Raw genomic sequence first — 12,797 nt, 5'->3', positions numbered from 1 at the left:
GCTATGTAAGGAAGTTTTCCATTTAATCAAGCTTTTCAATTGTCATCCTCTTGAAATATTTTCTGATTTCCCTTGTAATTCTTCTTTCACTTTCAAGATACTTAGAAATATTTTCTTCATTTTGAAATAAATGGGAGCTTTTATAGATATTTATCTTATTTCTGAAGTTATTACATTTTTTGTCAGAAAAAGACACTTAATAATTCATTGATAATTCTTTATGGCCCAATTCAATGTGGTGAACATTTCATGTCACACTTGAAAATACTGTGCATTCTACAGTTTTGAATGTAGTTTTCCATAAAATTCCCTGAAGAAAGAACAGGTGAATATCTTTCTCCAATACCTTCCAAGTTTATTTTTAGTATAATACATATATATATATATATATATATATATATATATATATATATATATACTTTTTTTTCCCCTTAGTGGTCCAATGAACTTCCCACGGTATGAATGTTCCTCAGGATTCACTTTGAGAAGCACTGTCCTATTCAAAATAGAAATCCTTTTCTTTGAACTGTCATTCTCATCACTTAATCGTTCGACTACGGGGCTCCCCCAATGGTGAGGTAGAAATAGGACACCCATCAAGCACACAGGCCAATGAATCCGTCTGCACACATCAAGATCTACTAAAACATATATGACTCACTTTTTTACATTCCAAATAATAGATAATAAAAATTACTAAAATAAAACATCATATAACCAAAGCATGCATATTTTAAGCTGTAGTAAATTATGCAAGTGTATATACATGTAATATGTAGTTAAGAGTATATTTGTATATTTTATTTAAAACTATATATTATTTAAGGCAATTCTTAGCATACGGAGCTACTTCAAGCTCTGATAAGTGGACATTAGCCTCCTACCTCAATATTCAGATTTAAATGCCATCAGATAAATAAAAGTGAAAACAACTGAAATTAGATGCAACTTAAAAAAGAAAAAGCAGGTTTGACATTAGAGGATCTTTAGAGAATTAAAGTAAGATTAAATTAGACTCATGAATTTTGTCCCAGATATCATTTATCAACATTCTTTTTCTGGTTCTTAGTATCACAGACAAAAGTAATAATTATTATATTAAACCAGAGGCCTGGCACAGATTTATGCACCAATGGGGTTCCTCAGCCTGGCCTACACCCTCTTATAATCTGAGACCTTATCCAGGGATGTTGGATAGCCGGTTTTAACATGGTCCCTACAGGCCAGATCCAGATAGGAGGGAGCCCAATCCTGTGTGTTGAGCATTTGTTCCCTGGTGGTCAGTGTCCATCATAATGACTGGTTGACTGTTCAGTTATTTGGTTGTTTAGGCTTTTATATATAGAGACTAGGGGCCAGTGCATGAATTTGTGCACCTTGAAAGGAACTGTTGGCTGCAAAGATGTGATAGGCACCAGGGCGGGTCTTGGCCCACCTGGCCCCTCTCACAATGGCCCCTGCTCCCCTCTCTACCGGCAGCCCACTCCCACTGCTGCGCTCACACCTGCGGACTGTGCTGAGCAATTGGGGCTAGTGCTGTCCATGGGTGTCAGTGGCAGCTGCTACCCTGATTGCCCCTCAGAAGAGAGGATGGGGGGGGGGGGATGGAGAAACCCTGAGGAGCCAATCAGGGCCAGCAGCTGCTGCTCACACGCTGATGGCACTGAGCGATTGGGGCTAGTGCTGGATGCTGGCATGGTGTGCAAGTGGCGTCTCTGCTGCTGGCAGCAATTGTGAGGACTGGGCAGGACGATAGCACATGGAAGCATAGAATTTTCAGTAACCAACAGAGGATTACCCTGATGACAGTAACTGGTACCCCACCTTGGTCTGGCACTCACACTCACCTGTTCTACCATATTGCCGTGGCCAATGCCCACCATGTTCTGTGCTCGCCCGCTTGCTGCTGATGCCTGTCATGTTTTGGATGCACCCCTGGTGGTCAGTGTTCATCATAGTGATCAGTTGTTCACTTGTTCCGCCATTCAGTCTATTTGCATATTAGCCTTTTATTATATAGGAGAATATTCTGTTTGGTATGACACATGTTACTTGGTAGCATCAAAATTTTAATAAATAATCTTCATTAATATACAGTATTTCCCTTCTTCAAATAAAGCAGAATATTAGATCTAGTGTCAACAATTATTATAAGATTATGTCTAAATGACCAAATCTCTTCCTAAAACCTTTTCCAGTGTACCTATTGCAGAGATTGATAATGAAAGTCTAACACTATAAATCACTTATAGAGGACTCTTTAAATTATTACTAATATGTATATTCAGTTACTATTACAATTATTATTATTATATTTTGTTTTTTTAATTCTAATGTAAATATATTTTTGCACTGATTTTTTTTTCCCTTTTTTTTTGGAGAGAGTGGAAGAGAGAGGGAAAGACAGAAATCAGAAATATCAATGAGAGAGAAACACATCAATTGGTTGTCTCCTGCATGTGTCCTGAACAGGGCCTGGGCCAATGTTCTATCCACTAAGACAAATCAACTAGGGCTAAAATTATTACTATTTTTTATAATGATTGGAAGCTTAAGCTTTTTTGTATCTCCGATTTGGCTTTATCTCATAATAAAACAAATGGATATGAATGAATGGTTAAGTGATATCTAAAAGGGTTGAGTAATTCTCTTTATATGTTGTTATCATACTGAGTTCTCCAAAGCATATGAGTAAATCTTCTCAGTTAATGTTCTTAACTATAAGTACATTTTGTGAAAGTTGTATACAAATATCAATTCTCTATTCATTTAGGAACCATCTGCTGAGTTCCTACTACATAAGTCCTCTAACACCTACAATGACTCAAAATGCATTAAATTTTAGTTTTTTAAAAATTAAACTCATTTATACCTGATGGATCACATTGAAGATCTAAATAACACAGGGTAGTCATATTGAAGGGAGAGGTTTTGTTGATTCTCTCTCTCTCTCTCTCTCTCTCTCTCTCTCTCTCTCTCTCTCATGTCCCCCACCTTTTTAAAGTGTATCTTTATTGTTTAAAGTATTACAAATGTCCCCATTTGTCTTACTTATTGTACAATGTAGGTAATAGTAGGTTTTATATAAAGGAATACAATACAGTGGTGCCTCGCATAAAGAACGCCTCGCACAGCGAACGCTGCACACAACGAGCTTCATTTCATGATTCATACAACAAACTTCCTTTCACACAACGAAGTCGCCCGAGCTTCCACGACCGCTTTGCCCGAGCTTCCACGACTGCTTTGCCGGAGCTTCCATGATCGCTGCCGATGTATTGCATCCTTCCGTGCAGGCACTGCAGGCAGTCGTTAGTCACTGCGCTTAACTTAAGCACGTATCGCGGCAATCGTTCTTCATTACGAATTAAATCACGCACGTATCATGGCAGTCGTCCTTTTAAGTTAAACTCAATATTTTTTTTATATCATGGCTTCTAAAAAAAGCAGGAAGGTGATTTCTGTTGAAATGAAACAGGAAATAATTAGAAGGAGTGAATGTGGGGTAAAACAGTGTGACCTCGTCAAAGAGTTTGGCCTCAGCAAGACCACCATTTTCACCATTTTGACAAATAAGGATGCAATCAAATCAGCCAAAGTAGCCAAAGGAGTATCAAAACTATTTCATGAAAAACATAGGTCTTCAATCCACGAGGAAATGGAGAGGCTATTAGTGATTTGGATTAAGGACAGGCAGGTGAAAGGTGACGTAACAACCCAAGATATTATCTGTCACAAAGCCAAGAGAATTTATGAGGATCTAAAGAAAAACATCCCTGGAAGTAGCAGCAATCAAGATAATGAAGAAGAATTCAAAGCCAGCAGGGGGTGGTTTTTTAGATTTAAGAAAAGGTGTGGAATCCACAGCGTTACTATGCATGGTGAGGCTGGCAGTGCTGACAAGAAAGAAGCAGAAAAGTTCTCTATTAACTTTCAAAAATGTATTAAGGATGAAGGATACTGCCCACAACAAGTGTTCAATGCTGATGAAACGGGTCTTTTCTGGAAAAGAATGCCGAGCAGAACCTTCATTACAAAAGAGGAGAAGAAATTGCCAGGACACAAAGCCATGAAGGACAGACTTACCCTTATGTTTTCCTCTAATGGCAGCGGAGACCTCAAGATCAAACCTCTATTGGTTTATCACTCTGAAAATCCAAGAATTTTCAAGAAAAATAACATTATTAAGTCCAAACTGCCCGTCCATTGGAAGTCCAATCAAAAAGCCTGGGTGACCCAAGTTATCTTCAACGAATGGATTCTGGAAACCTTTGCTCCTGCCGTGAAGAAATTCTTGCTGGAAAAAGAACTGCTGCTCAAAGCCCTTCTGATACTACTTGACAATGCCCCTTCTCACCCAAAAGACCTAGAGGAAATATTGCAGGAAAATTATCCTTTTATCAAGGTGCAGTATTTGCCACCAAACACCACATCCATTCTTCAGCCAATGGATCAGCAAGTTATTGCGAACTTTAAAAAACTCTACACTAGAGCCCTCTTTAATAAGGTGTTTGAAGAATGCGAGTTTGGTGGAGACAAAATGACTGTCCGAAAGTTTTGGAAGGAGAAATTTGATGTCCTTATGGCAATACGACTTATACAGAAGGCCTGGGAAGAAGTGTCACAAAGGACCCTCATTTCTGCTTGGAAGATGCTTGTGCCTTCGTGGACCCAGGAAGAAGCAGTAGTTGATGACACAGAAGTGGTGAAGGACATCATCACAGTGGCCCAAAGGTTGGAATTAGAGGTAGAGGAAGAGGAAGAGGATGTAGAGGAGCTTATTGAGGAACACGAAGAAGAGCTGACAACTGAAGAGCTCCAAGCACTTCTGGTCCAGCAACAGGACAATGCTCAAAGGGAAGCGTCATCTGATAACGAGGAGCAACAATCAAACAATCAACCAATCCCAACTGCTGACATCAAGGACATCCTGGTCAAATGGAAAGCAGTTCAGGAGTTTACCAATGCCCACTATCCGGATTCAGCTGAAGCAAACCGGATCAACGATCTTTACTCCGATACTCTTGTCCATTATTTCCGGCAGATGTTGGAGAAAAGAGAAAAACAAACGACTTTGGACAGGTTTTTCATGAAACCATCGGCCAAAAAGCAGAAAATGGATGAAGATGTGCAAGATTCGGTAGACTCTACTTAGTCTGTCTTAAAATTAAAAAAATGTGTGTTTTTTTTTAAAAAAAAAATATCTTTTTAGATGTATCTAAATAAAAATAATAACAAAAAATTTATCTTTTTTTATGTCATCTTAGCATATTTTATGCTACAGAACGAATTTTTTTTTTAACATGTATTGTTATGGGAAAACACGTTTCACATAACGAACTTTTCGCATAACAAACTTGCTCCTGGAACGAATTAAGTTCGTTGTGTGAGGCACCACTGTATATGTTCTTCTGATTTTAGAAATGCGTGTACTATAATGGAATTAGAATTAGAACCAAACTCAAATCTGTTTGGTTCTAATTAATATGATTTTCTGTAACAGATGCCAGCATGGGACAAGTCTTCATGAAAGCCTCCGGCCTTAGATTCAGCCTTCTTTTATGCTCTACTGAAGAAGGTAAGAAATTGGAAAGTAGCCTATCAGTACAGGTAGTCAATGGGGTTATTGTCCTTGTGCAGAGGAAAAGGAATACTATTGGTAGTAAGATGTGGGTTGGGATTGGGGGGAGGGGATGGGGTTACCGTCCTTGTTTTACCTCAGCTGCTTTTTCATCAGTTTCATGGCTGCAGATATTATTGTTATTGGTGTTACCATCATCATGATCATGATTTTACCGCCTTTGCTTCCATGTATTTTTTAGTAAAATGATGACAGGCCTTGTTTACATACTTCCCTTTTATTTGGTATGTGTGTCAATATAATACGGAATATGGATTTTACATGTAATGTGTTCAATTATTGTTGGTATTCAGTCATAAGTAAAGTACTTATTAATTTGATAATTTGGGGAGGGAAAGCAGTTCCCCCCTCATGCAGATAAAGAAATAGAGTAAGAATTGGGCATCCTGAGGAGAAGCATCTATGTTACTGGGAAATCCCTCTTCTTCCCTGGACCTAGAGAGAATAGGAAGAATAGAAGGAATTGGGGAAAAGAAAAAGCATGCATACAGAATTATGGGAAAATAATTCCTGATGAGAATATGCTATGAATAACTTGTTCTTCTATAAGTTAGGGTAAGGTGTTTTATGCATTTTAAATGAGTTAATGGAAGGCAAATGGCTTGTGTACTCTCTATATGGATGGTTATAAGCGTGGATTCTATATTATAAAGTCAGAGGTGAAATACATTCACAATGTACTACTTGCTACCTTGTGATATTTGGAATACTGTTCAGCTTCTGTGCGATTTATATTTTATCAATTCAAAGTAGATTGCTAATAGATATTAATAGAATTTTCCACATATGTTAATTTGAAGATTCAGTGAGAAAATATGTGAATTGATTTTCATGAACTTGGGATATAGCAAGTGTTTAAATATGGTAACTATTAGTAGTAGAAATGATGGTGTATACAGGGTTAGTGCCATGAAATCTCATTAAACCAGTTGTTTCTGTTTGGTTCTTCCATTTGAACAAGTATCAGATAGAAAGAGAAAATGGTTACTTTTATTCCTTTTCATGTAAACCTTTCAAAAAAAATCATTTCCAAAGTACCAAAAATGACAGACAATGGGTATTAGCAGAAAGGAGATAAGTTAAAAAAATCAGTGTGACTTTATTCCTTATTGTGGCTCAATTTTTAAGATAGTTCATTTGTGAAGTAAATTATTTCTAAGCATCTCTGGAGGTTAATTTTCTTAAATACAATATGGGAATAGTTATTATATGGCTCGATGTTTTCACAGCTAAAACTTATACAAAACCTAAATTTATACTGTTTCATTAAAAAGAAAAAAAGAAAGAGATAAATGAACCATTCAGAACTCACCACCTGTGCACCCTTTTCACTATTTACATGTTCCTCTCCTATCAGGCGCTCAGATGTGGTCACCAGTTCTTACCTCTTCATATCATCAGGCCCAGTGAAAAATAAGTTTCCTTTCTCCCCAATGTCAACAAAATTCACTAAAATATATCTCACTGGCCATTTTGGGACATTTGCCCATTCATGATCAAAGCAAACCTGATTGGTAGCCATGAGTATATCCCTTATGGTATCCCTAGAGCATACTTCAAGTAAGTCTAGCCAAGATATGACATTCAAAAATGTATAAAATTAATATTTTAAGCAAATGAGCTCTTAATTCATTTCTCAATGCAAGTGAAATCTGGGAAAGCTGAAGGCATTCATGTCCTATAATCACCGATCATTAATGCTTAGAAATGAGCTGAATCCGATGCCTAGCTTCCAGCTCTTCACAGTGCAGCTCAGCAGGGCAAGGTCCATAAGGAGCAGACCATCCTCCTAGGTCAAAATCTTAGTCTGTGTCACCTGTATTGTCCATGCATGATTATTTTTAAAAAATATATTTTATTGATTTTTTTTTTTACAGAGAGGAAGGGAGAGAGAGAGCTAGAAACATTAATGTGAGAGAAACTTCAATCAGCTGCCTCCTGCTCACCCCCTACTGAGGATGTGCCCCCAACCAAGGTACATGCCCTTGACTGGAATCGAACCCAGGATCCTCCAGTCCTCAGGCCAATGCTCTATCCACTGAGCCAAACTTGTTTCGGCTGCATGATTATTTTTAACTTCCCCTCAGCTATAGAGAAATGGGATACAACAGGGAGTGAGGACAGCCCAGATCCAATGTACTTCCCTAAGCTGCAATGCCTAACATGAAGTGTGGAGGTCAGGGAGGTGGAAGAATGTGGTATTCAAACAATCTGAGGCCTGTTATTTCCTATTGTGAGAACTCTGACTAACACACACACACACACACACACACACACACACACACACACCCCAAAACCTAAAAATTGAAAAAGAAATAAAAAGAAAAACAAAAGCTAGTGTTCAGCAGGTAATTGGAAATGAAATAAAACCTGTATGAACCAATGGGCAAAATAACAGCAATAGTGCATATAGGTGTTGCACCATTCATGTTAAATCTAACTAACTAACACCTATACATACTACCCTATTTATTTTCCAGTTGACCAAGCTCCTCTGCCAGAAGTCAGATTTTAGATGATCTGCTTATTTTGATAAGTTAATACTCATTGTGTCCCGTAGCCTTTGAACACTATCTTTGGCCTGTGAATGTGGTTCTCAGTGATGGTAGACATACTGTCCTCTCCCTGTGCAGAAGGCGAAGGAGTAACTGGGCTGTGTGCAATTATAGTTGAGCTGAAAGAGTTCAAGCTCAGAGACAGGCTTTGTTGATAGCCCCATATCTGCTCTCCAGAAATGTGAAAATATTAATTTGAGGAAAACCTCTATTGTTCTCAGACTTCTGATCTATACTCAGGAGGACAAACCACAAGAACTCTAGGATTCTTCTCTAATGCAAAAGACAGAACATTGAATGAGGAAGCAAAAAAAAAAGTTTCCCCCAAAGACTCCTAGGATAGGATGCTTGGCTTTGAAACATGCCTCGCTGCTCAACGTGCATGACGGAGAGGATAAAAGCCAGGCTGACAGGAAATGAATCCATCCATCTCTTCTTAGCCACTAAAGCTTCCAAAAGACTCTGACTCCCTGGTAACTGTTAGTTAAATATTCCCGAATAGCTGGCTGTCATCTCGTTATCAATAATCCCAGTGACATGGATTGTATTCATTCTCCTCATTATTCGGATCCCTCCTTCCCAGCCACCAAAGCAATAACTGGATCCAGGAGCCAGAGGGATATGTTCTCTTTCCTTTCAACTCCTGCTAATTTCCCTCTGATAATTGACTTCAAAAGGGAGCATGGGAAACAGAACTTTTTAAAAGAAAAATCAGTTGACTTTCTAATGACTTCACATTGCAGAGGGCCCCCTTAGGTTTAGAACACACTCGGCAACCCCTATCAAGCAGCCTATCTTGAGATTTGTAGTAAAACTTGAAACAGGAACAGGTGCATCTGTCTTCTACCCACTGATGGGAACTGGACACAGAGCCAGGTGATCTGTGGAAAGGCTGGTGTGGGGAGGGCATGTACAGTCACCCCCTACTCCACTTTCTACCCCTCCTCCTCCTCAAAATGCATCTGTCTCCTGAAATTATCTGATCAAGGGGAAATTGGTGACATTTAGTGTTCATAAATAATGTAAGCATCCCATTCGGGGTTGGCAGCTTTGTCGCTGGCTGTCAGCATCATTTCAGTATCACCCATCTCATCTCAAGACTTGGTTGGCATTGTTTCCCTTTGAAAAGAGAATGGCAAAATGAAAGAGATAACCAGCCAAGGTGGCTTTTGTTGGGAAAATCCCCAGGGGAGATAGAAAAGATGAAGGTGGGGGGGGGGGGGGGGGGGGGAAGGGGAGAGTTGCTAGAAAAAGCTAGATTCTCTGGAGGCCTCTGCTTATTAATGGGATGGTAATGAGTCCACCGGTGCCCAGCCTGAGCTATCGGATCTAATAAAGGAGATATTTGTCACTCTTGTAAAGAATGAAAAGGGGACAGCAATGCATAATAATGTTATCACTTGTTTGTAGACAGTGAATGAATGTATCTCAAACTGAACACAGGTGGCAGAGATTGTTTAAAAAAAAAAAGCCTCCTGGCATTAAGACGACAAAGAAGTACTTCCCATAGTCTCCCACATTAAGCACCAAGTAGAACAAACATAGCATTATTGCTTTTTCTTATTCATTAGTGTTTTAAAATTGAAAACCTACTTTCTCTGTTTAAATGGAGGCTCATTCCAATGGAATGTAAATAGAGATCAGCATTTTAAAAGTTCTACTTCTGCCCTGCTTTTCCTGGAATATTCATAAATGCAAAGGAGAGCAGTAATGATGAAATGCAAGCATGTTTCAAAGCCTCAAACCACAAGACAGTGTGATTTTTTTATTGTTATGAAAAAGTCACTAAAAGCGATGGCCTCACCCAATGTGCTAATTTGCTAGTTCTAAAAGTATTTGGAAACTGATATTCACATCCTAGCAGTGGCTATCAAAGAAATAAAATCCAACTTAAAGTATGTGATTCTTTCCATACACGGATAATTTTCAAAATGAAATGTGGAATTTCTACCACCACCAGCTGGGCAGCTTTGGAAATGTGGACTCCTCGTGGGCTAACTGGAAGCTAAGGAAAACAATTTCCTAGTTCAAGATAACTTTATCCTCAAGAAAAATATATTCGTTATAAACTCAAAACTTTTGTATTGCAATTTTCTTATTATTACAAGAACCCAGGTGCACCGATTCGGATTTGTGCACCAGTGGGTCCCTCAGCCTGGGCTGTGCTTCCTCACAATCCGGGACACCTCAGGGGATGTTGGACTGCGGACTGCCAGTTTCAGCTGATCCCAGCAGGCCTGGTGAGAATTGGGCTGAAACCAGCAGTCCATAAATGCCTGCTGCTCCTGCTCATCCTGACCCTATTGTGCCTACCATAGGCTTACACCCAGTTAGTCCTCTTTGGGAGAGGCTTCTGCAGCTGTGAGCCCTGAGTCTGGAATCCCTTTGGTCAACTGAGTGGCACTCCCACAGTGGGAGCACACTGACCCCCAGGGGAAGATCCTGTGATGAGTGTCTGCCTCTGTTGGTCAGTGCACATCATAGCGACTGGCTGTTTGGTTGTTTACACTTTTATATATAGATTATTATTATTAATTATTATTATTTTGTTAATCCTCACCTGAGGATATTTTTCCATTGATTTTTAGAGAGAACAGAAGGGAGAGAAATATATATATATATATATATATATATATATATATATATATATATATATAGAGAGAGAGAGAGAGAGAGAGAGAGAGAGAGAGAGAGAGAGAGAGAGAGAGAGAGTCTCAGTTGCTCCCAATCTGTTGGTCACAGGCTTCCTTCAGTTCCTTGCCATGAGGGTCACTACATTATTCATCCCATCAGAACAAGAAGAGTCAAAGAGAGAGTTCTAGCAACACACAATTCATTCTTTTTTACCTGGGCATGAAAGAGACAGCTTATTACTCTTGTCTTATTCCATTAGATTGAAACCGTTTGCTAAGTCCAACATCTACTTGGCAGGTGGGAAGGGATTAGGCAAAGTGAATGCCAGGAGACAGGTCTTACTGGGAGTCCTGTCAGAAGTTTTCTATCATATCCTCAATGTCTAAAAAAAAGGGCATGAATCAGAATTTTTACTCACAAAATACAAGCTAAACAGGAAGGGCAGCAGTTCCTACAAAAAGAAATGGTATGCCCACGAAGCCCAAATCTGATATTCCCAGTGAGCTGGGGTGAGATCCATATATCTTTCTTAAAGTCCTGTGTACTGTTATGTTGACACTGAGCAAGTCCTATCTATACTCCTATAAGTCAGACATGTTTGTTATCTGCACATTTACCACTGAGGCATCCAGGAGGCATCTTCACTATGACTAATTCATCACAGGAACAGTCATTTCTGTGAAGCATAACACTTACTCAACAATGGTTTGCAAGCTTGTTGCGTTCCAGAAGATGTATTATATTTGGTACCCAAACAATGCATAATTCAAGTTCTATACCTGGTGTCCAAAGCAGGTATTATTCCCAAGTTTTAAAGACACACAGACTGAAATAGTTTAGTGTAGTCACAGAGTTAAAATGTACTGAAGCCAAAACTCTCCACATGTTGCTCTATGTGAATTTTCCTTTATTGACATTTGGCTATGGTCATAGAAAAGGTTAGCATTGGGGGGAAATGGGTAAAGGGTACACAGAAAATGTTTGTACTATTTCTGCAACATTTTGGAAGTCTGAGATCATTTCAATATGAAAAGTTAAAAAATACAAATAAAATAAAATACAACCCCCTGCCTCATCTTAACGATGCCTGTTTGTGGTCTCCCTATAGAATCCTATATAATAAAACCCTAATATGCAAATCGACCGAACAGTGGAAAGACTGGTTGCTATGATGCACACAGACCACCTGGGGGCAAATGTTCAATGCAGGAGCTGCCCCTGGTGGTCAGTGTGCTCCCACAAGTGGAGTGCAACTCAGCCAGAAGCTGGGCTCACTGCTGGCAAAAGCAGTGGCAGTGATGGGAGCCTCTCCCGCCTCTGCAGTAGTGCTGAGGACCCCTCAGGAGGATGACCGAATGCTGGCTTAGGACCACTCCCAGTGATAGGCCTAAGCCAGCAGTTGGACATCCTCCAAGGGGGTACCGGACTGCGCGAGAGCATAAGCTGGGCTGAGGGCCCCCCTCAAGTGCACAGATGTCATGCACCAGGCCTCTAGTAAAGGATAAGGATGTGAGCCTGGCTCAGAGACCCAGAGTGGAAGGCTCTGCAGACTTTCTGTCCCATCCTCACAAAGGCCACGCTCCACCCCTGCCCAGTTACTTGTGGCTGCTATAATACACCAGGCATCTTTGCTACCATGCTTTTTCTTCCCGGCCAACATTTATTCTCCACCATGACAATGATACAAACTCCTACTCACCTGTCAAACTACAGATCTTATTCCTCGCACCCCAGAAAATTCTTTCTGAACATTCCAGGAGTGATTAAACACTTGCTATGGGATTTTTCTTACAACTTGCACTTCCTTTCATTTCGAGTCTATATCTGACATAAGTCTTCGTGACCATGCTTGATTTCCAAACTTTATTATTATAACTAAGGCAAAGACCATTCTCTGTTTTTTCCCCCCTCAGGCTCGCAATTCCTAAAGCACATGACATGCTTCATAAATATCCTAATGAATGGCC

The sequence above is a fragment of the Pipistrellus hanaki genome, assembly GCF_964339955.1.
Source record: "Pipistrellus hanaki genome assembly, chromosome: 15".
In the NCBI taxonomy this organism is placed as follows: domain Eukaryota; kingdom Metazoa; phylum Chordata; class Mammalia; order Chiroptera; family Vespertilionidae; genus Pipistrellus; species Pipistrellus hanaki.
The sequence above is the reverse complement of the archived record's forward strand: the minus strand, read 5'-3'. Positions refer to the sequence as shown.